The sequence below is a fragment of the Lithobates pipiens genome, unplaced genomic scaffold (assembly GCF_037356315.1).
Source record: "Lithobates pipiens isolate NorthernLeopardFrog02 unplaced genomic scaffold, aLitPip1_a1.2 Scaffold_16, whole genome shotgun sequence".
NCBI lineage: Eukaryota > Metazoa > Chordata > Amphibia > Anura > Ranidae > Lithobates > Lithobates pipiens.
In genome coordinates, this window is record NW_027507748.1 from 491,932,653 (window position 1) to 491,956,591 (window position 23,939).

The window sequence follows — 23,939 nt, forward strand, 5'->3', positions numbered from 1 at the left end:
TGTGGAGTGCTTCTAAAGCTTTCATTTTGTCTTAGATAGTTGACAGGGCTTGCAATCTCTGCTTCCTCTCCCTTGAAGACAATTGAAGCAATAAACCCCTACTATAAGCCTTGTGTGAACACCATGAAGTGAAATTGTTCACTTCAGGTGAAGAGTTTAGTTGAAAGAATTCTGTAATTTGCTCTTGAAGACATAGCTTATGTTTAGATGACGTTTTTAAGGATGTGTTGTTGTGCCAAAGGAACACTGGAGGAGCCACATGCTTCTCTTGGAGAGTCATTGTAATTGGCACATGGTCTGACTAGGTTTTAGCAAGGATCTCTGCATTAGAGAGAAATTTGATGGAGTGTAGTAAGGTCTGTTAAGTAATGTAATTAAGTTTTAAGTTCTAAGTTAAGAAATTCTGGAGTATGACTTGTTGGGAGTGGAGTAGTTCATAAAGTCTTTTTCTGATGCATGTAGGCACCCACAGGGGTCAAAAAGGTTGGATTCATGTAGAGGGTATTAACGTGCTTCTGTGGGGGGATTTTTTTATGAGAAGTGTCCAGACGTTTGTCGATGATGAAGTTAAAATCTCCGCGGGTCACAAGGAGTTCACGTTTAGCAGAGGAAACTTTTTTCATCAAAGATTGAAGAAATTTTAGTTGGCCCATATTAGGAGCATATAGGTTTACTAGCATGTAAGTCACATTATTGATATCACACACTAATATTAGGAATATTCTATGAGGGTCAATTATTTGTGAATGAAACTGGAATGCCACAGAATTTTTGATTGCCACTAGTACACCATCCCCCTTGACTGCAGCGTATATGTGTGGAAAGGATTTATGGGAGCATTCCAGAGCTTTGAAATTAGTTTCTTGCACACAGCACACCTCTTTGCAGTTTTTTTTTTTACATTTTCTCATAGTAGCCTTCTTTTGAATAGGCTATTAAGCCATGGGAATTTATGAAAATTATTTTCAGCCCCATGGTGTGTCACAGCAGGAATGAGGGGCATTGGAGCCATCTAGTGGTAAAAAAGTGAAACTGGCATAAGGACAAGGAAATGTTTATTTAGGACTAACAGTTAGGATGGGCATGAAGGGTCCAGGTAGTTGTAAGTTGTGAGATAATCATTGCTTTTTTTGGAAGCACAGAACGTTGGGCTTGTACTGGTGCTTGAAAGAGGTGAAAAAAAGAGAAAAACAGTCAAATAACTTGAACATAAGCAAGAAGTAAAAAGTAACATTGTGTGCCAAAAGTCACATCATCGTAGTTGGTGGGTAATACCCAAAAAGTGACAAATCTGACTTGACCCTTCTTGACATTTTTTTGAAAGGTTAGTGGAGAAATGCTCCTTGAAAGGCACTTAATGCAAGCTCATTGTAGAGGTGTTTATATTCAGCCAGGTACCTGCACCCAATCCTGGGGGACCTTTCTAGGGGATGACTTGGAAGATGGAAGATTCTCCTGGGGGGGATCAGCCCCCATTTTCTGACCAGTTGTAGTCCTTCTTCTGAGCAGATGTGATTGTGCGTTTATCTCTAAAGTTTAGCAGGAAAAGGGAGTTCTTCCTTGCAAACTGCATTAATTCGTCTTTGACGTGATAGAAGTGGATCTTAGTTATAACGACTCTCTGGACATTTTCCAGAATAAATTAGGGTTTTGGGAGCCCGTGGGCCCTATCCACCAATATTCTGCAATATTAGTGAGTAAAGTAGTGATCATCTTCTGCACATAGCGCCAGAGGTTTGTGGTAAGCACAATTTCCGAGACCCCACAAAATTTTACGTTGTTTCTGCGTGACCTAGCCTCAAGGTCAGCCATCTTTAATTTAATTTTGCTTAACTCTTCATTGACATCATTGTGGGCATTATTGTGGTCACTTGCAAATTCCCCCATTTTTTTTCCACGTGGTGTACTCTGTACCCCAAAGCAGACATTTCACCTTCCATTTGGGACATAAATGAGATCATATCTCTATGCAATGAACCTTTGAGTGACACTAGCATGTCTTTAATGGTTACTGCAGTGAGAGGCAGATCAGTGGTTTGGAAGTCCTCCAGATGTTCAGTGAGCTCCCTAGTGGTATCCTGAGAGAAGAAATCTCTGATGTGCTCACTGTCCTGCGGGCTATAAGTTGTCTTTTTCTGCCTGCTCTTTTGTGGTCTGTTTGATGCAGAGTCACTGAGGAAAGAGATGCTGTATTCAGACTGCGAACAGTGTCTATTCCACTGGGAGAGCTGCTGCCGGCCGTGCTGTGAATTGTGTCATGCAGTCTGAACGTTGCTGGAGCCGGTGCCATCTTGAGGGCAGGAGGCACCCGCTGGAGGGAAAAACGCTGTGAGTTTGTGTGGCCCCCTTTCAGTTTACGCTTCCCCATGGCTCACCTGTGGTTACCTCTTGTATAGCAGTACTGCAGGGAGTGATCCGGGTTGTCTTCTGTCACAGTGGTGGGTGAGAGCTGTGTGTCCCCTCGGGAGCTCCTTCCTTACATGGACATCTTGCCAGATAGCGACCACTCCCCCTGGGGCATTCAATCTCAAGCTAAATAGGCCTGAATAGAATCAAGCAAATTTCATGGCTATCTGGTCTGTAGATGTGAAAAGTTAACCTTCTGAGGATTTGATGGGCTGAATAATATTGGAAGTTTTTTTCAATTGAAGGGCTCAAGCAAGCAGTTTCCCGCTCTTGTTTCCGTGCTCGTAAAACATTTTTTTGGTTAGCACTGTATATATTTACATCTAGCTACCCAATCGAGTTCACACAGGAGTACCTTCCTAACCGAAAGCAGCTCTTGTAGTGTTTGTATTGTTCGTGTTTGTTTGTACGTTGTGTCTGAATTAGTTTCATTAAATCCTCTACATACAATGCCTTGCGAAAGTATTCGGCCCCCTTGAACTTTTCAACCTTTTGCCACATTTCAGGCTTCAAACAAAAAAATATAAAATTTTAATTTTTTGTGAAGAATCACCAACAAGTGGGACACAATTGTGGAACGAAATCTATTGGATAATTTAAACTTTTTTAGCAAATAAAAAACTGAAAAGTGGTGCGTGCAAAATTATTCGGCCCCTTTACTTTCAGTGCAGCAAACTCACTCCAGAAGTTCAGCGAGGATCTCTGAATGATCCAATGTTGTCCTAAATGACTGATGGTTATAAATAGAATCCACCTGTGTGTAATCAAGTCTCTGTATAAATGCACCTGCTCTGTGATAGTCTCAGGGTTCTGTTGAAAGCGCAGAGAGCATCATGAAGACCAAGGAACACACCAGGCAGGTCCGTAATACTGTTGTGGAGAAGTTTAAAGCCGGATTTGGATACAAAAAGATTTCCCAAGCTTTAAACATCCCAAGGAGCACTGTGCAAGCGATCATTTTGAAATGGAAGAAGTATCAGACCACTGCAAATCTACCAAGACCTGGCCGTCCCTCTAAACTTTCAGCTCAGACAAGGAGAAGACTGATCAGAGATGCAGCCAAGAGGCCCATGATCACTCTGGATGAACTGCAGAGAACTACAGCTGAGGTGGGAGAGTCTGTCCATAGGACAACAATCAGTCGTACACTTCACAAATCTGGCCTTTATGGAAGAGTGGCAAGAAGAAAGCCATTTCTCAAAGATATCCATAAAAAGTCTCATCTAAAGTTTGCCACAAGCCACCTGGGAGACACACCAAACATGTGGAAGAAGGTGCTCTGGTCAGATGAAACCAAAATCCAACTTTTTGCCCACAATGCAAAACGATATGTTTGGCGTAAAAGCAACACAGCTCATCACCCTCAACACACCATCCCCACTGTCAAACATGGTGGTGCCAGCATCATGATTTGGGCCTGCTTTTCTTCAGCAGGGACAGGGAAGATGGTTAAAATTGAGGGGAAGATGGATGCAGCCAAATACAGGACCATTCTGGATGAAAACCTGTTGGAGTCTGCAAAAGACCTGAAACTGGGACGGAGATTTATCTTCCAACAAGACAATGATCCCAAACATACAGCAAAATCTACAAAGGAATGGTTCACAAATAAACGTATCCAGGTGTTAGAATGGCCAAGTCAAAGTCCAGACCTGAATCCAATCGAGAATCTGTGGAAAGAGCTGAAAACTGCTGTTCACAAACGCTCTCCATCCAACCTCACTGAGCTCGAGCTGTTTTGCAAGGAAGAATGGGCAAGAATTTCAGTCTCTCGATGTGCAAAACTGATAGAGACATACCCCAAGTGACTTGCAGCTGTTATCACAACAAAAGGTGGCTCTACAAAATATTAACGCAAGGGGGCCAAATAATTTTGCACGCCCCACTTTTCATTTTTTTATTAGTTAAAAAAGTTTCAAAAATCCAATAGATTTCGTTCCACTTCACAATTGTGTCCCACTTGTTGGTGATTCTTCACAAAAAATTAAAATTTTATATCTTTATGTTTGAAGCCTGAAATGTGGAAAAAGGTTGAAAAGTTCAAGGGGGCCGAATACTTTTGCAAGGCACTGTAGGCATGTTTTTGTTTCCATTTACAAATAGCTAGAGCGATGCATTCTCCCCTGATAACATATTTGTTTTCTTCCCAAGTAGGTTTAGTCTCAAGTGTCAAGTGCTGTAAGAGCAGGTAAATACATTTAATGGCCTTATATAGTAAAACTTTTGATGAAGTGCCAGTAGACGTGTCCAAGAGGGGTTGTAGTGGGATGTTAAAGTCTCCTTCAAGCACTAATATCCCTGATTGGAAGGTAGTTAAGTGTCTTACTTCTGAATCAAGAAGGGTTACCTTTTTCGAGTTAAGTCAGTATAGGTTTGCTGTCAATCACAGCCAGTGAGCCAATGGGAAGAGAGGGGGGGGTGGGGCTGAGCTATGGCTCTGTGTGTGGATGGACACACAGAGCTACAGCTAGGTAACAAGCCTGCTTGTATCCCCCCAAAAGCGCAGAAAAGGGACCAGAGAAAAGGAGGATCTGTGCTCTGTGTTATGACAGTTGTGTGATCTTCCCCTGCTGGTTCCTGTCCACAGGGAAAGATCTGTAGCAGGAGCATCTGGGGATACAATGATGTTTGCATGCATTATATATACTAGGGAGAGTACAACTAGAGAAATCAATGGTGGAGAAGGATCTGGGTGTTTTGGTAGATCATAAGCTTAATAATAGCATGCACTGCCAAGCTGAAGTGAGCAAAGTGAGCAAAGTAATATCTGGTATTAAAAGAGGTATGGACTCAGAGAGAGAGAGAGAGAGCTATATAATTTTCCCCATTAAAAATCATTAGTAAGACCTCGTCTGGTACATGCAGTACCATTTTGGGCACCAGTTCACAAAGAGGATATATGGGAACAGAAAGTGCAGAAAAGGGAAACCAAACTGATAAGAGGCATGGAGGAGCTCAGCTATGAGGAAAGATTAGAGGATCTGAATGTATTCTCTCTTGAAAAGAGGAGATTAAAGGGTATATGATAAACATGTATACATACATAAGTGGCCCATATAGAGAACTTGGGGTTGAGTTATTCACTTTAAGGTAATCACAGAGGACAAAGGGCATTCTTTACGTCTGGAGAAAAATTTATTTAATCTCCAAATAAGGAAAGGTTTCTTCACAGTAAGAGCTGTAATAACGTGGGATATACTCCCTCAAGAGTTGGTTCTGTCCAGCTCAGTAGATTGCTTTAAAAATGCCTGGGTTATTTCCTAAATGTACATAATATAACTGTGCACTAACATTTATAGGTACAATTGATCCAGGGAATATCCAATTGCCTCTTGGGGGATCAGGAAGTATTTTCCCCTGCTAGAGAAAGCTGGATCATGCTTTGCTGGGGGTTTTTGCCTCCTTCTTGATCAACTGTGGGTACAGAATTTTGTATATGGTATTGTATGTTTTTTTGTTTTTGTTTTTTAGGATTTTTTCCCCCTTTTATTGGTTGAACTAGATGGATTTGTCTTTTTTTCAACCAGACTAACTGTGTAACTATTAGAGTTGGGGGAACAGTTTGGGCTGAGCAGCAAAAGTTTGGCCCAAAAATTGCCTGTTCATCCATTCAGCGAACACCCAAATTTGTAGGCCAGCAAAGGGGGATGAGTTAGCACCCCCCTCCTGAACCATACCAGGCCACATGTCCTCAACATGGGGGGTAGGTGCAATGGGGCAGTTGGTGTTCTTCCCCCTCACCTAAAAACACCTTGTCCCCATGTTGATGAAGACAAGGGCCTCACCCCCACGGCCCTGGGCTGTGGTTGTGGGGGTTTGCAGATAGGGAGCTTATCAGAATCTGGAAACCCCCTTTAACAAGGTGGCCCCCAGATCCTGCCCCCATGTGATTGAGTATGGGATATATAGTATTCCTTCCCATGCACTAAAAAAAGGAATTGGGAGGAGGGGCCACTAAGGCAGACCCTCAAATAGGTGGGCAAAAAAATGCCATCACCAAATTCTAATAATAATCATATACAAAAGGGCCCTAGAAACTAAAGCAAGGACGTTGACAGTATCACTAAGTGAAATATCAAAATGTTATTTATACAAAGTTTTAAAAACATATCTGCAACATAGTAATACATACAGTAACACAACTCTAAAAAATAAATTTGTGATATTCTTGTGTATTTGTCATCATCCTTCTGCAGCCAGGTGGTGATTTTCTCACTGTAAACTTCAACGCAGGTGTGGTTCACGTGTATCAAGCCCACTTCATCACAAAAGAACTACAATGCAAGCTCTAAATGGGTATAAGTAAAATAAACACATAAATGATCATCCTACAATCAGCTATCACCAACTCCCCCAGTACATGGGATAGTCCATGTGGATTTTTCATAAGTTCGCAAGTATTCAGTAAGATCAGTATAGACATTCAAAGACATTTGAGACAAACTGTCTCATGTTTCCCAGGTGCTCATACTATGGCTTAGGATCTCCTCTAGAGGGATAAACAAGTGCAGCTAATGAGGAGCAGCAGAGAAAATGGGAGCTTCATGTTGCCACCTCTGTCCTGGAGAGGGTGGCTCCTGATTCACTATAAAAGTATCAAAAAGTAAAAAAAAACACAGTTCCCCTGATGTAGATCCACAGCCAATTGCTAATGTCAAGCCAGGCATTCGACAGTTTTTTGTTTTTTTTTGGGATCAAGTGGTGGTGGTGGCGACATGATGGACAATAGTTTTTTTATTTTTAATGAAGGAATTGTCAAAAACTGCCTCGTGTTTTTATTTATTTTTACACTTTTTTGGTGATTGGGTAGAGGCCGGGAAGCTTCCTGCCCACAGACCCCCACAACAGCCCAGGGTAATGTGTATGAGGCATCCCCTGCCCCAAAGCACCTACCCCCCATGATGAGGGAATGTGGCCTAGGTTGGTTCAGGATGGGGGGGTGTTCGCTCGCCCTTCCCTTTCCTGACCTGCCAGGCTGCATGCTCAGGGAGAGGTTATGATTTGAATTTTGGAGGGACCCTATGCTGTTTTTTTATTTTTGCGTGGGGTTCCCCTTAAAATCTATACCAAACCCAAATCCACTGGTAGGGATAGGGAAGGGACCCCAACATCATTTTTTTTATATTCTTTATTGCAGGCATTGGTATTGTATTGTGAAAAAGAAAAAAGGCGGGACTTTATATGAAGCATGCAGTCAATAGTGAGGGGTCAAGAAATTATATATTTATTATAAAACATGATGAAAAATTCCATACAAAATAGGTACATGGGTCACAAAAATTCATCTATATTACATATATTTATATTATATCAGTATTACGGTACACATTGCATATACAAAGGCTCATAGTTCATCTATATTACATGTATAAATATTGTATCAGTATTACACATTGCATGTACAGAGGCTCTATACGTTTCGGGAGTTCTGGTGCGAACTGAACAGGGGGGTGTTTTGCCCATCTCTAGTAACTATGTATGCTATATACAGCCTATAAGGAAGAATGAACTTGCTTCCCATGTAAGCACAGTGCTGACTGAAGATGTAGCAGGCACATGATATGAAAAAAATACGAGGTAGGGGCTTGGCACTGAACACTGAATATTTCCCTACTGATATGACTCAGTAATCACGTGGGCTGCCGAGACTGGAACACAGAAGGAAATGTTTCTGCCTCAGAAGCACAGGAGCATATGCAGTACAGGTGACAACTGCCACTGCAAGATCTGATGCTGCAGCAGGAGCACAGAGAGGTAGGTGGCACCAATGGCAGGATCAACTCTACATACAACAAATGTAATTATGATTAAGGGATTATGTTTTCAATGAATAGAACACGTAATGACTTTTATAACACGTTTGGGTTTAATGACACTTTAACATCAACATATTTTATTGATGCCTTATGTATTCAATAATAAAATGTTCATGCTAACTGTGAACGAGTGAATACTCATTTGGAATTCCATTCTTATTTGACTTTCACCTGAATGAGAAAGCTTGCATACATATAATTTACATATAGTTAAAATACTGTAAGGCTGCCTTATTTATATACTAATTTATTTATGATGCATTGGCGGTCTCCCAATTTTGCATGTAGTTGGTTACATTTCTTTCCACCTTTATGTCACATAAAATTGATGTGAAGTGAGTCTAAGATGTTTAAAAATTCTGTTTTGCTGTATGCAAATTTCCAAGAAGCGGGTTAATTCTCTGAACTGTAATTATTAGCAATGAGCATAACTGTGAAAAGAACATTAAAAAAGAAAAATAATCTTCTGATCATTATCTGTTTGAAATAAGATGTAGAGGAACGATTTTACCTGCACAAAGAGCTTCTCAGTAAATGTATATGTAGTTAGAGTAGATTATGTTATGAACAACTCTAATATTACAGGATGACAGGGTTTAAATGATAGAAAAGGCTATACCTATTAAATCTATTTTATAACACAAATACCATACCTGGTACCTAAACATTGTATAAAGAGTTAAAGTAAAATTCCACACTCCCTTCCCCTCCTAACACCTATGCTGACTAACCTACAGTATGTAAGAAAGATCTATATACCATCTTGTAATCTAGCTCCTTTGTGTTAGTGAATGGCACCTGCAGGAGAGAGGAGGAACAGCGACAATGGGTGGGCCATATAAGTCAATGGGTGTTGTCACCACTCCAGGCTTTACCAGCTGTTGTCGAGAGATCTCAACTCTCCCCTGCAGCCCCTTTGGCTGACACAGGGGATCATGTGAATGGACTGAAGCTGAAAATTGGTAAGTATATACAGCTTTCTTACATTGGTTAGTGAGTATAGCTGTTAGGAGGGGAAAGGGAGAATTTTTATGACTAGCTAGGTTTATCCCGGAACAATACTTCAAAGTGGAAGTAAACTTCCCTATCGTTTTCAGCCAAGGAAGCTGCCATCTTTGCCTCTGTTTAATCTTCAACTGCTATGGTGCTGCACATGTGATTCGTTATGACACCAGCCACAGATCAACCATAATTTCAACCTAAACCATCCTGTTTGCAGTTCTGTGAATGGGCAAACTAAGTAGCTAAATTTGGCAGGATCACTCACCAAAACCTCTAATATATAATTTGTATCGCATAACAGATCCCCGATGCTACTGAAATGTAAACAACAGCTGCAAGGATCCTGGGTGATGCCATTGAACAAATATCTGCTGTGCCAGAGAAATATAATTTGTGACAGAATGTCCTGCTGGCAGGTTATTTACAGAAAGGACCCTCTAATTTTTAGGGCATGAACTCCAGATAAGTATAAATGTATTTCTTAAAAAGTCAAAAAGTTTTTATTAGTAAATGTGAAAAATAGAAAGCTCAGGTGCAGAACTAAAACGATACATTGATGTGGTTCCAGTCAATATACAGAATAGTTACAGAACAAATAACCACAGTTCTCTGTCAGTGGTAGGGATGAGCTTTGTGTTCGAGTCGAACATACGTTCGACTCGAACATCGGCTGTTCGCCCGTTCGGCGAATTCCGAACATTATGGGCCATTCGCGCCAAATTCGCGTGGCGCTCACGGCCCACAATGCACTGCGTCATCGCAGTGCATTGCTGGCTCATGATTGGCCAAGCATGCACTGTGACCCCGCATGCTTGGCCAATCACAGCGCCAGCAGCGAGGAGAGCCATGATTGGCCACAGGCAGGATGCCTGTGGCCAATCATAGCTCATGCTGTGTAGTACACGCCCCACACTATATAAGGCCGCCAGCGCGGCGGCCTTGTGTAGTGTGTTGGCGTCTGAAGCAGTTAGTGGGTGTTCTGTGTACCTTCAACACAGTACACACCGATCGTTATCGGCCGATTTTCGATCTTGCTCTTCTGTAGTGGTTGTTGTCTGCTTGCCCTGACCGCAGTATACACAGCTGTATTCACCTCACCTATATAGCTAGTGATCTATCTTTTATAATAGAGCTTGCAGTCAGTAGTGTTAGGAGCTTGTGCGTGCTGTCTGCGTGCTCTGTACCCAGTACATACCGCTATATCCACCTACATAGCTCTTCTCTATTTGAGCCCACTTGCCATTTGCAGGAGTTATTGGAAGTTGTGTGTGCCTCCAGCACTGCACAGTATACATCTGTACATACCCCTTTATCTCTGGTGTTCTATAAAAAAGGCATCTGCAGGAGTTAGTGGGTGTTTTGTGCCTCCAGCACAATATACACCTTTATCTACCCTTTATTGCTGTTCTCTAATAGAGCCATCTGCAGGGCTTAGTGGGTGTTGTGTGACTCCATTACAGTATACCCCTTTATCTCTGGTGTTCTATAATAAAGGCATCTGCAGGAGTTAGTGGGTGTTGTGTGCCTCCAGCACAATATACACTACCCAACTGCTGTTTTACCCAACTCCCTGCAGGCCATTACAATGTCTGGAAGGCCAGCAAGGAGAGGCAGACAGGCGCGAGCCAATAAAAAGAGGGCAAGCAGGCTCTGTGTCTAGAGACAACAGTGCTGGTCGTGGACGCGGTGCATTGTCATCAGCACGTGGCCATGGGACACGCTTGTCCTTCTTTTCGGCAGCTGGACATGTTGAACCGCAACATGCCAATGACTTGGTAGAGTGGATGACCAAGCCCTCTTCATCCTCCTCATCCTCTCTCACCCAGTCTCAGGGTACTAGCAAAGCAGCTGCCAACGCATCGTCTTCCCTCGGCTCAATGTCATCATCAGTGACTCCTTCCCTAGACCCACCACGTCCTCCTGAGGAGTCTCCTGAACTCTTTGAGCACAGTGTTGGGTACATGCTCCAGGAGGATGCCCAGTGTTTTGTAGCCTCTGATGATGACACTCAGCTAGAGGAAGGCAGTAGTGTGAATGCAGAGAGAGGGGATGCTCAAGAAGGACAGCAATCTGGCAGTCATGTTCCACAAGCTGCAGCATATTGCCAGGTTTGCTACAGCGATGAAGAGGGAGGGGATCATGAGTGCACTGACTCCACGTGGGTGCCTGGTAGGAGAGAGGAGGAGGAGGAGGAGGCACATGTCCAACGAGGCAGGATGCCCTCCAGGGGCCAGCTTAGGGGCAGCACACCTCAGAACCAGCGGTGCTCCGTAGGCGTTCCAGGGGCTACGCAAGTACGCAGGCAAAACGATGCCATGCCGTGCTTGCGCTGGTTTGTTTGGGGGACAGGAGCCACACTGGGGCAGATATTTTGTCAGCTCTGCAGGAGCAGGCCGAGAGGTGGTTGACGCCACGCCAGCTTAAGCCAGGAATGGTGGTTTGCGACAATGGCACCAACCTCCTCTCCGCCCTCCGACAGGGACAACTGACCCATGTGCCCTGTGTAGCTCACGTCCTTAACCTGGTGGTGCAGCGGTTCTTGGGCAGGTACCCGGGCTTACAGGATGTCCTGAAGCAGGCCAGGAAAGTCTGTGTGCATTTCCGCCGATCATTTAATGCCTGTGCTCGGCTGGCTGAGCTCCAAAAGGAGTTGAACCTGCCCAAGAACCGCCTTATATGTGACATGCCCACCAGGTGGAACTCAACATTGGCCATGCTGCAGCGGCTGCACACGCAGCAGAGGGCCATCAATGAGTACCTGTGCGACTACGGCACCAGGACAGGGTCAGGGGAGCTCGGTTTTTTCTCACCACGCCAGTGGGGCATGATCGGGGATGCATGCACTGTCCTGTCACCATTTGAGGGGGCCACAAGGATGGTGAGAAGTGACAGTGCATGCATCAGTGACACTGTACCTCTTGTCCACCTCTTGGAGCATACGCTGCGTGGAATAATGGACAGGGCACTTGAGGCAGAACAGAGGCAGGAAGAGGAGGACTTCCTTGCCTCTCAAGGCCCCCTTTATCCAGACAGTGTTCCTGCTGTGCCACCCATCACACAGGAAGAGGATGAGGAGGAGGAAGAAGAGGAGGAGGATGGCACTCAGCATCAGCAGCAGCAGCAGTCTTGTAGGGATGATTTACAGTCCCAAGAAACACGTGGACTTGTACGTGGCTGGGAGGAGGTAGCTGTGGATCATGTTGTCCTTAGTGACCAGAGGACTCCGGACCGAATGCCTCAGCTAACCTACGCTGCATGGCCTCCCTGATCCTGCAAAGCCTGCGGAAGGATCCTCGTATTCTTCGGATCAAGGAGAGGGACCATTACTGGCTGGCCACTCTCCTTGATCCATGGTACAAGGGTAAGGTTGCCGACCTTATCTTGCCATCGCAGAAGGAGCAGAGGATGAGACATATCCGGGAGGCCTTGCAGAAAGGTCTGTGCAACGCGTTCCCAGAGACTGGGAGGTTACAAACTCCTGGTCCTGGACAACGTGTTGCTGAGGCATTGGTCAGAAGGATCGGTGGAGAAGGTGGCCGTCTGACTGATGCTTTCAGACAATTTTTTAGTCCGCAGCCCCAAGGTATGATCGGTTCCAGCAACCATCGCCAGCGGCTGATTTACATGGTGCAGGAATACCTAGGGGCAAGGTCAGACTTGGACACCTTTCCCACCGAAAATCCTCTGGCTTACTGGGTCTTGAGGATGGATCACTGGCCAGAGCTTGCACAGTATGCAATTGAGCTACTGGCCTGTCCTGCATCCAGTGTTCTTTCGGAACGCACCTTCAGTGCTGCTGGTGGCTTTGTTACCGATCACAGGGTGCGCCTGTCCACCGAATCAGTTGATCGACTGACCTTCATCAAGATAAATCAGTCTTGGATCACCCACAGCTACCAAGCACCTGAAGCTGATGTAACCGAATAATTTTTTTTGAAATGTCAGATCCCTTCAAGACTGCCTATGCTGATGCTGAGTGACTGTCCTGTTATGTTGATTGTCTATCCTCTTCCTCCTCCGCTGATATGTTGGAAGAACATTTCTGGCTCTGGGTGATGCCATTAACCCAATTTTTCTGCCCCTGTTTAACAGGGGCGTTTAATTACAATTTTTGATGCAATGCTTTGCAGCAGGGCTAATTCCTGCAATAAAAATAGAGTATATGGGAGAGGTTGCAGTGTGGTGGCACCAGCACCAGTGCCTAAGGCCCAATTTTTCTGCCCCTGTTTAACAGGGGCGTTTAATTACAATTTTTGATGCAATGCTTTGCAGCAGGGCTAATTCCTGCAATAAAAATAGAGTATATGGGAGAGGTTGCAGTGTGGTGGCACCAGCACCAGTGCCTAAGGCCCAATTTTTCTGCCCCTGTTTAACAGGGGCGTTTAATTACAATTTTTGATGCAATGCTTTGCAGCAGGGCTAATTCCTGCAATAAAAATAGAGTATATGGGAGAGGTTGCAGTGTGGTGGCACCAGCACCAGTGCCTAAGGCCCAATTTTTCTGCCCCTGTTTAACAGGGGCGTTTAATTACAATTTTTGATGCAATGCTTTGCAGCAGGGCTAATTCCTGCAATAAAACTAGAGTATATGGGAGAGGTTGCAGTGTGGTGGCACCAGCACCAGTGCCTAAGGCCCAATTTTTCTGCCCCTGTTTAACAGGGGCGTTTAATTACAATTTTTGATGCAATGCTTTGCAACAGGGCTAATTCCTGCAATAAAAATAGAGTATATGGGAGAGGTTGCAGTGTCGTGGCACCAGCACCAGTGCCCAAGGCCCAACTTTTCTGCCCCGGTTTAACAGGGACATGTAATTACAATTCTTGATATAATATTTCACAGGAGGGCCCGTTCCTGTGCCCACCCAGAGTAACTGTGAGGACTTATAGTGTTGTGGCACCAGCACCACAACCACCAAAGGTCAATTTTTCTACCACTGTTCAACAATGGCATGTAATTACAATTCTTGATATAATCGTTCACAGCAGGGCGCTCCAGCGCCCACCAAGAGTCACTTTCAGGGCTTAGAATGTTGTGGCAAAACCAACACCTTGTTCCGCCATTTCTGCAGAGCATATAGGGCAGGCCCCTACTTTCAAACATCCAACTGACAAACATCTCCTACTTGCAAACGGAAGGAGACAACAGCAAGTGAGATGAAAAAAGATGTACGACAAAACAAATTATATAGGGGTGATAACCCTTCCCTATGTTTTCCAAAAAGCTTAAAAATAGTTTTTTTGACTGGAGCTACACTTTAAAAATGTACCAGTTGAAAATTACAAACAGATTCAACTTAACACAACAAACCTACACAGTCCCTGTCTTGTTTGCACCGCCTGTATACTGCTGTTCTGAGTATATAGGGCCTGGGGGCCACACGCATTTCCTTTTTTTAATATGGGTACTGGGTTCCCCTTAATATGTGTACAAGACCCAAAGGGGCTGGTAATGGGCAGGGAGGGCTACCCATGCCATTTTTCTCAATGATTTTCAACCATATTGCAGGAACCAGATATAACATTAAAACCGCAAGCAGTTTTAAATGATGTTATTTCCGTTTAATGTCATTTTGTGCAGGGACTATTCTAAACACGGGAAACACGTGGCACTTCACAGGCATACTACAGACACCCCCCAGGCACCATATTTAAAGGAATATTTAACTTTTTTTTTTTCACTTTAATCGTCATTAAAATCAGTGCTCCCGCCAAAACGGCCATTTTTAAAAACATTTTAGGCATTGACCCATGTCCCCTGGGGCAGGAGCCAGGTCCCCAAACCCTTTTTAGAACAGTATCTTGCATATTAGCCGTTAAAATTAGCACTTTTAATTTCGAACGTTCGAGTCCCATAGACTTCAATGGGGTTCTAAAGTTAGTACGAATTTGGGGTCCGTTCGAAAGTTCTGGTGCAAACCGAACCGGGGGGTGTTCGGCTCATCCCTAGTCAGTGGTACACACAAGGACAGAGATATACCCTACTGGCAGGTTATCAATCCTCATTCATCCTTGGACTGGAGGTGGGCATCTGGAGTGAGAGAGTTATCTGGAAGTCCTCTTTGGAATAAGGGGGTCCCTAGGTATCCACCCCTCCCTCTAAATAGTACATTAAAAAAGACACACTAGCAAAAGTGCTTTATTTAAAAAAGGGAAATAAATAAACAATCAACCTCCAATAGAAATTCAATTTCAGTCATTTCATCCAGCAATGTAGTTCCACTTTAATTTAGGAAGAATAATGCTTGATGATCTTCCACAATGACAATACTGCCCTGCCACATTCTCATCACTAAATGACTGTTCCCCACATGTTGCAGTATAGTAAACAGAGAAGCTAGGGATCCTGGGTGATGTCATTGATCAAATATATTTGCTCAATTACTTCACACAGGATTCCCTGGCTAATAATTTCAGTGGGCATAGTGTCAGGGCAGCGGGGTTTTGTTCTTTAGTCAGATAGTATGATTGACATGGATCTACATCTTTGATTGATCAAAGATGATCAAATCAATCATCATTGATTCATGTATATCATGGGACTTTTTTTTCTTCTGTTTTTCTGTTTATTAAAGGCCATGTTAAAAAATGTGTGCTGTGAGTGTGTTTTTTTTTACTGTTCACATTTTTTGTGAATTAGTATGGGTTCAAATAGGGGACTAGTATCTGGGGGCTTCCAAATTCCAATAAGCCCCCCCCCCCCCCCCCACTCACAGATCCCTACAACCACTAGGCCAGCTTTGTACGTAAGAAATAATTGTTCTCGTGAACATTTCCCCATGCACATTTGTTATTCCATGTCTATATTTCAGCCTCAGGTCTACCCATTGTACAGGGAGTAGTTGGGGAGACATGATAGCACCTTTAAAATTATTCAGATTCTGAAGATGAATTGATCACTTTGGAGTTACAGTATATAAGGAATTTGATGCTCAGATCGAATTCCTACATTAAAGCTATTGGCTACCAGCCTGAACGTAGTCCTGTCGTAACGAAATAACGTCATCACCTTCTGAACGATCGAATTTTACGACAACTTCATCCGACCGTGTGTATACAACAGTTTCAGACAAAATCCGACGGATTTGGTTGTCGGAATCTCCGACCGTGTGTACAAGGGCTTAAGCTGGGGGAGGGAGCCTGCTTGCGGTGTAATAATTTACTCGCTATGAAGTGGAGGGATAATAAGAATGTTTTCGTTCTTACATCCCTTCATGCAGACACGACAGTCCAAATTCATACAGCGACTGGTGTTGTGGAGAAACCCCTCTGTGTCCACAAATATAACCTTAATATGGGAGGGGTGGACCTCAATGACCAGTTGTTGGCGCCGTACCTAGTTGCCCATAAGGCCAGACGTTGGTACAAAAAAGTGTCTGCTTATTTATTCCAATTGGCTATGCTGAATGCTTATGTGCTACACAGAGCTTCAGGACGGACTGGATCCTTCCTTAAATTCCAGGAGGATATCGTCAGAGCCCTTCTGTATCCAGATGGTGCTCCACCTCACCTTCCCTAACCAAATGCAGTAAGCCGGCTGCATGAGAGGTATTATCCTTATGTCCTCCCGTGTACCCCTACCCAATGAGCCCCCCAAAGAAAATGTCGTGTCTGCAGAAAGCGCGGATATATGCGTGACACCTGTCATTATTGTCCCCTCTGTCCTGACAATCCTGTCTTTGCATTGGTGAATGTTTTGAACGCTTCCATGAACTAGTTGAGTTTTAGAGTAGGGTACAGCATTGCACAGACTAGGCACACATTCAAAGGGTCTCCCAAGATGCCATTGCATTTTGAGAGACCCAAACCGCTGGAACCGTTACCACAGAACTGTTAAAGTTACATAAAAAAGTGTAAAAAAAATAAATATAAAAAAAAGTAAAAAAAAAAACAAAACAAAAAAATAAAAATAAAAATTAAATAAAAATAGTTGTCGTTTTATTGTTCTCTCTCTCTCTATTCTCTCTCTATTGTTCTGCTCCTTTGTACTGTATTCTATTCTGCAATGTTTTGTTAACCATTTTTTGTTTTCAGGTACGCCATTCAGCTGTAGCATGGATTTATTTATCTTGACAGCAGCAGCGTTTGCTCCCACGATACATAAAGCCATGACTCCAGTGCTGTTGGAGGTGATTTCACAACCACAGTTAAAAAAAAGAGCATATATGCCGAAGCATGGGGGCAGCAGGGGTGGAGGCGCGATTTGCTCCTACCTTTTGCGGGAGGATGCCCCCATGCTTCGGCATATATATATTTTAGGCATAGGTTGCATTAAATGTTTTATTTTTTGCTATTTTTTTTTTTATATTTGCTTTGCAGGTATGGTAAGTCCTACTGTTATACTGTAATGTTACTTTGCTTTATTGTTAACCATCATTTGCTTAGCAGGTACGTCATTCAGCTGCAGCGCGGATTTATTTATCTTGACAGAAACAGCGTTTGCTTCCACGATACATAAAGCCATGACTCCAGCACTATTGGAGGTGATTTCAACACCACAGTTAAAAAAAGAGCATATATGCCAAAGCATGGGGGCAGCAGGAGTGGAGGAGCGATTTGCTCCTAACTTTTGCGGAAGGATGCCCCCATGATTCGGCATATATAAATGGTGCATGTATGCCCACCATTAGAAGTGGGTGGATGAAGGGAGGTATTCTAATAGTGGACATACCCACGATCAATATCTTTTTTTCGTTCAGCCCACAGGCTGCATGAAAAAAAAATTACAATACAGTATATGCCCAACCAGTTCAAGCTACGTACTGGTATGTTGCTGGATTTGGAGTGCTTATACCAGAATGATGCCTGCAGGTTTAGGTATCATCTTGGTATCATTCTTTTCAGCCAGCGGTCAGCTTTCATGTAAAAGCAATCCTAGCAGCTAATTAGCCTCTAGACTGCTTTTACAAGCCTGATTTTCTCAGGCTCTCCTGTGCCAACAGGGAACCTGAGAATGCAGCCGGTGGTTCCGCCAGCTGACCATAGAGCTGATCAGAGATTAGAATGGCTCCAATCATCTCTATGACCTAAGAAACTGGAAGCTACGAGCATTTCATGACTTAGATTTTGCGGGATGTAAACAGCACCATTGGGAAATTGGGAAAACATTTTATCACACCGATCTTGGTGTGGTCAGATGCTTTGAGGGCAGAGGAGAGATCTAGGATCTGATAGACCCTCATTTTTTCAAAAAAAGAGTACCTGTCACTACCTATTGCAATCATAGGGGATATTTACATTCCCTGAGATAACAATAAAAATGATAAAAAAATATAAATGAAAGGAACAGTTTAAAAATAAAATAAAAAAAGCAAAATAAATAATAAAAAAAAACCACCCCTGCTAAGGTGCAACGTCGAACGCAAGCGTCGGTCTGGTGTCATATGTTAACACCAATTGCACCATGCATGTGAGGTATCACCGCTATTGTCAGATCAAGGGTACTAATTTTAGCAGTAGACCTCTTCCGTAAATCTAAAGTGGTCATCTGTAAAGGCGTTTAAAGGCTTTTAAAAATGTATGTAGTTTGTCACCACTGCACGTTTCTGCACAATTTTAAAGCATGTCGTGTTTAGTATCCATGTACTCGGCCTAAGATCATCTTTTTTATTTCCTCAAACATTTGGGCAATATAGTGATTTTTAGTGCATTAAAATTAAAAAAAGTTTGTTTTTTCCCAAAAAAAGCGTTTGAAAAATCGCTGCGCAAATACCGTGTGAAAAAATAATGAAACACCCACCATTTTAATCTGTAGGGCCTTTGCTTTAAAAAAAATACTTAATGTTTGGGGTTCAAAGTACTTTTCTTGCAAAAAAATATTTTTTCATGTAAATAAAAAGTGTCAGAAAGGGCTTTGTCTTCAAGTGGTTAGAAGAGTGGGTGATGTGTGACATAAGCTTCTAAATGTTGTGCATAAAATGCCAGGACAGTTCAAACCCCCCCCCCAAATTACCCTATTTTAGAAAGTAGACACCCCAAGCTATTTGCTGAGAGGCATGTCGAGTCCATGGAATATTTTATATTTTGACACAAGTTGCACAAAAAAGACATTATTATTTTTATTTTTATTTTTTTTTGCAGAAAGTTGTCATTAAATGATATATTGCTGAAACATGCCATGGTTATATGTGAAATTACACCCCAAAATACATTCTGTTGCTCCTCCTGAGTACGAGGATACCACAAGTGTGAAACCTTTTGGGAGCCTAGCCGTGTACGGTACCCCAAAATCCAAGCACCACCTTCAGGCTTTCTAAGGGTGTAAATTTTTGATTTCATTCCACACTGCCTATCACAGTTTCAGAGGCCATGGAATGCCCAGATAGCACAAAATCCCCCCAAGTGACCCCATTTTGGAAAGGAGACACCCCAAGCTATTTGCCGAGAGGTATGGTTAGTATTTTGCAGACCTTGATTTTTGTCACAAAGTTTTGAAAATTTCGAAAAAGAAAAAAAATATAAATTTTTCTTTTTTTTCTTCATTTTCAAAAACAAATGAGAGCTGAAAAATACTCACCATGCCTCTCGGCAAATAGCTTGGGGTGTCTACTTTTCAAAATAGTGTCATTGGGGGGGGGGGGGGGTTTGCCATCTTGGCCTTCAAAACTGTGATAGGTAGTGAGGCGTACAATTAAAAATTTACACCCTTAAAAATCCTGAAGATGGTGCTTGGATTTCGGGGCCCCGTACGCGGCTACGCTCCCAAAAAGACCCACACATGTGATATCCCCGTACTCAGGAGAAGCAGCAGAATTTATTTTGGGCTGTAATTCCACATATGCCCATGGCATGTTTGAGCAATATATCATTTAGTGACAACTTTGGGCAAAAAAAAAAAGTTTATCATATTCCCGCAACTTGTGGCAAAATATAAAATATTCCATAGACTCAACCTGCCTCTCAGAAAATAGCTTAGGGTGTCTACTTTCCAAAATGGGGTCATATGGGGGGGGGGTGTTTGTGCCATATTGGCATTTTATGGCCTTCAAAACTGCGATAGGTAGTGAGGAGTGAAATCAAAAATTTACACCCTTAGCCCTTGTACACACGGTCGGAGAATCTGTCGGAATGAGTCTTATTGGACCGTGTCGTCAGATAATCAGACTGTGTGTGGTATGCATTGGACTGATTCCGTCTGAATCTCCGTCCGACCCAATTTTCCAACATGTTGGAAATATTTCCCGACCAACTGGCCCGGACGGACCTAATCCAATCATGTGTAGAGCATTTTCATGGGACCAAGTGCCATGCATGCTCAGATCAAATTCCTACATCAAAGCTATTGGCTACTAGCCTGAATGTAGTCCCATCGTAACGAAATTACGTCATCACGTTCTGAAAGATCGGATTTTTCGTCAACTTGGCCCAACCGTATGTATTTAACAGTTTCGGACACAATCCGTCGGACTAAATCCGACGGGCAAAATCTGACGGATTTGGTTGGCAAAATCTCCGACCGTGTGTACGTGGGCTTAGAAATCCTGAAGGTGGAGCTTAGTTTTCGGGGCCCCGTACATGGCTAGGCTCCCAAAAAGTCTCACACATGTGGTATCCCCGTACTCAGGAGAAGCAGCAGAATTTATTTTGGGCTGTAATTCCACATATGCCCATGGCATGTTTGAGCAATATATCATTTAGTGACAACTTTGGGTAAAAAAAAAAGTTTGTCATTTTCCCGCAACTTGTGGCAAAATATAAAAAGAGTAGATACAGGTGTATACTGTGCTGGAGGCACACAACACCCACTTTAACTCCTGCAGATGCCTGAGAAAAGAACACTGTCCCTGTCTATCTTGCTCTTTCCCTGCACGCTGGAACACACTACACAAGGCCGCTGCACTGGCAGCCTTATATAGTGTCTGTGGCCAATTATGGCTCTCCTCGCTGCCGGCGCTGTGATTGGCCAAGCATGCAGGGTCACAGTGCATGCTTGGCCAATCATGACCCAGCAATGCACTGCGATGGTGTAGTGCATTGTGGGTCGTTCGTGCCACATGAATTTGGTGCGAACAGTCCACAAAGTTCTGAATTCGTTCTGAATTCGCCGAACAGACGAACGGCCAATGTTCGAGACGAACACCAAGCTCATCCCTAGTCAGCAATAAACAGAGCTGTGATGATGATGCATAGAATTATAAAAGGAAGGTTACCTCGCTAAGCATCACATTACATATCAGCAAGAGACCTACTACCTTTTGCATTTCAGCTTTAGTGATAAAAGGAAGTAATACTAAAATTATTAATTTTCTATTTATATTTTTTATAGGGATTGCTATAAATGTATGTTCACAATATACATTGGATGAAAAATGTATTTACTGTGCCAGTGTATTATGTTGTCAGCATTAAAATGAACAAATATTACATTTTTTAAATGAGCCAGCAAAATATAGTTCATGTAAATACAGTATATTCTTGTAATATCTTTTGTTTTATACTTCTTTTGTCTTGTCCATGTCATGCTTTATAATTTGTAAAGCATTGTGTACAATTTTCTCACTATATAAACAACCACTCACATGGCAGAAATACCAGTGTGGCAATACAGAAGGAGCAGAGAAGGAGATGGACAAAACTGAAGAAATCCAAAGCCCATCAGAGCCCGGTAAAGAGAACTAGTTAGAAATAGCCTCCCATACCTTGACTGCTCCTTCTGTATTGCAGGGCCAGTAGGGTCTGTTTTGAATGGAGGACCCACCATGTGGGCAGTTCCCCTTTAAGATACGTGTGGGTCACCTGCTAGACAAGACTGCACAGTAGTGTGTAGCACCACAGTGGTGTAGTGGGTAGCACTCTCACTCTCACCTAGCAGTAAAAAGGGTTGTTGGTTCATATCCCAACCAGAACACCACCTGCCTGGAGCTTGCATGTTCTCCCTGTGCCTGCGTGGGTTTCCTCGGGGTACTCCGGTTTCCTCCCACACTCCAAAAACATGCTGGTAAGTTAATTGTCTTCTGTCCAAAATTGGCCGTAGTATATGAATGTGAGTTGGGGACCTTGGATTGTGGGCTCCTTGGGTGTGGGGATCAATGTGTGTGTGGTGCTCTGTGTACATTGACAGCGATATATGGGTACCTTCAATAAATAATATATAAGGGAGGAACGTCTTGATGAGATGCAATATGCAGGGATAGGGACAATTGTGGACACTCACTCAGGATGGACTGGTGTCTTTATTCAACCTTACTAACTATGTAGACTTTTCCATTTTTGGACAATTATACTTTTATGGGTTTTTTTTACTGATTTTGTCTGGTGACACATTATATATTTCACCCAACTCCTGATGAAGCTACTGATGACAAATAGGTTGAGTCCGTGGAGGTTTCTATCACATTATCAGTTTTATTCTTCTAATATTGGATTATAATTACCATCTTTCAATTGCTATTTATATGTTTAACTGACTCTTAATAGTTTATCTGTGGGGTGTTTACTATATACAAAGGAAAAAAATATTTTATTTAGATTTTTTTTGTACAAATAAAGACATAGAGCTGAATTTGCTAAAGCATTTTGCATGCAGTATTTGGGTCACGTGACACATTTTTCCCAAAAATCGCATTAGCTACTAAAATGTCTATTCACTATCCCTTATGCAGAATTTACCTCCTTGCTGACAACAGAATGTAAACAAAAGAAAAATGCAGCATTAAAAATTTGAAAAAAATAAAAAACACTGTAACACCCCTCCCCCTACCCCATCCATACCCGGCCCTTTGAGTTTGGTATACATTTTAGGGGGAACCTCATGCCAAAAAATAAAAGAAAAGGCCTCACCCCCTCAACATGAGGGAGGGGGGAGCTTTTGGGGGGTTTTAAAACATTATGTTTCTAGAGCCACATGACAGTAACAAAACGAATTTTACAACTTACAACAATGTGGTTTTACAGTCCATGTCATCTGGGAGCAATAGTAGGATAAACAATACATTGTCCAAAGCCCTTGGATTCCTGTGATCCTCTTTATGGGAGCAGAATCAACAACAGTCAATAGCAGAAAAAGAGAGGTGCAGACCAGCCTTGTAGTAAGCTTTAATCGCGTAGCTAAAGATAAAAACAACAGTATGTACTTACAAGTGTATATGAGTAGGGATCATCCCAAGTTTCAAAGACAGAGTGAATAACTCTGCATTGGATGGATGGACAAATCTGTACCTAATGCTATTCAACTTGCAAAGGAACATAGTCCCAATTTTGGCAATCCCTGTGCATGATTCTTTCCACATCAGCTCCAACCTGACCATCTAAAGCTCTGTAACCTGGGAAAATCCCCTCTCTGTTACATGCCGACCCTGCTCACATACACTTGTTAGTGCATACTGTTGTTTTTTATTTGACTACTATATTTAGGCTTTCTACCCCATGAGGCTAGCCTGTGCCTCTTTTTTCTTGCTTTCCTTTAAATGCTGGTTCCCTAAGCCACTATAGAAGGTGGCAGCATGGCCTTCAGCTGTTGTTTGCCAATAGTGATGATTGTTTAATAAAAAGCACTAGCTCCAGGATTGGTGATTCTTTTATTGTCAACAACACTGGTTTTATTGTACTGTTTTTTGTTTTTTTTTGTTTTTTTTACTGTGATTGTAACATTATAAGTGCATTTATTCATCATAAGTTTAATTTCATGTAACCCATCTCTTTGTTTTTTATATATACTGGTTATAAATAGGATACTTTGTAGGCTATCTTCCTTTCCTTTACACAACCTGATGGTAACCC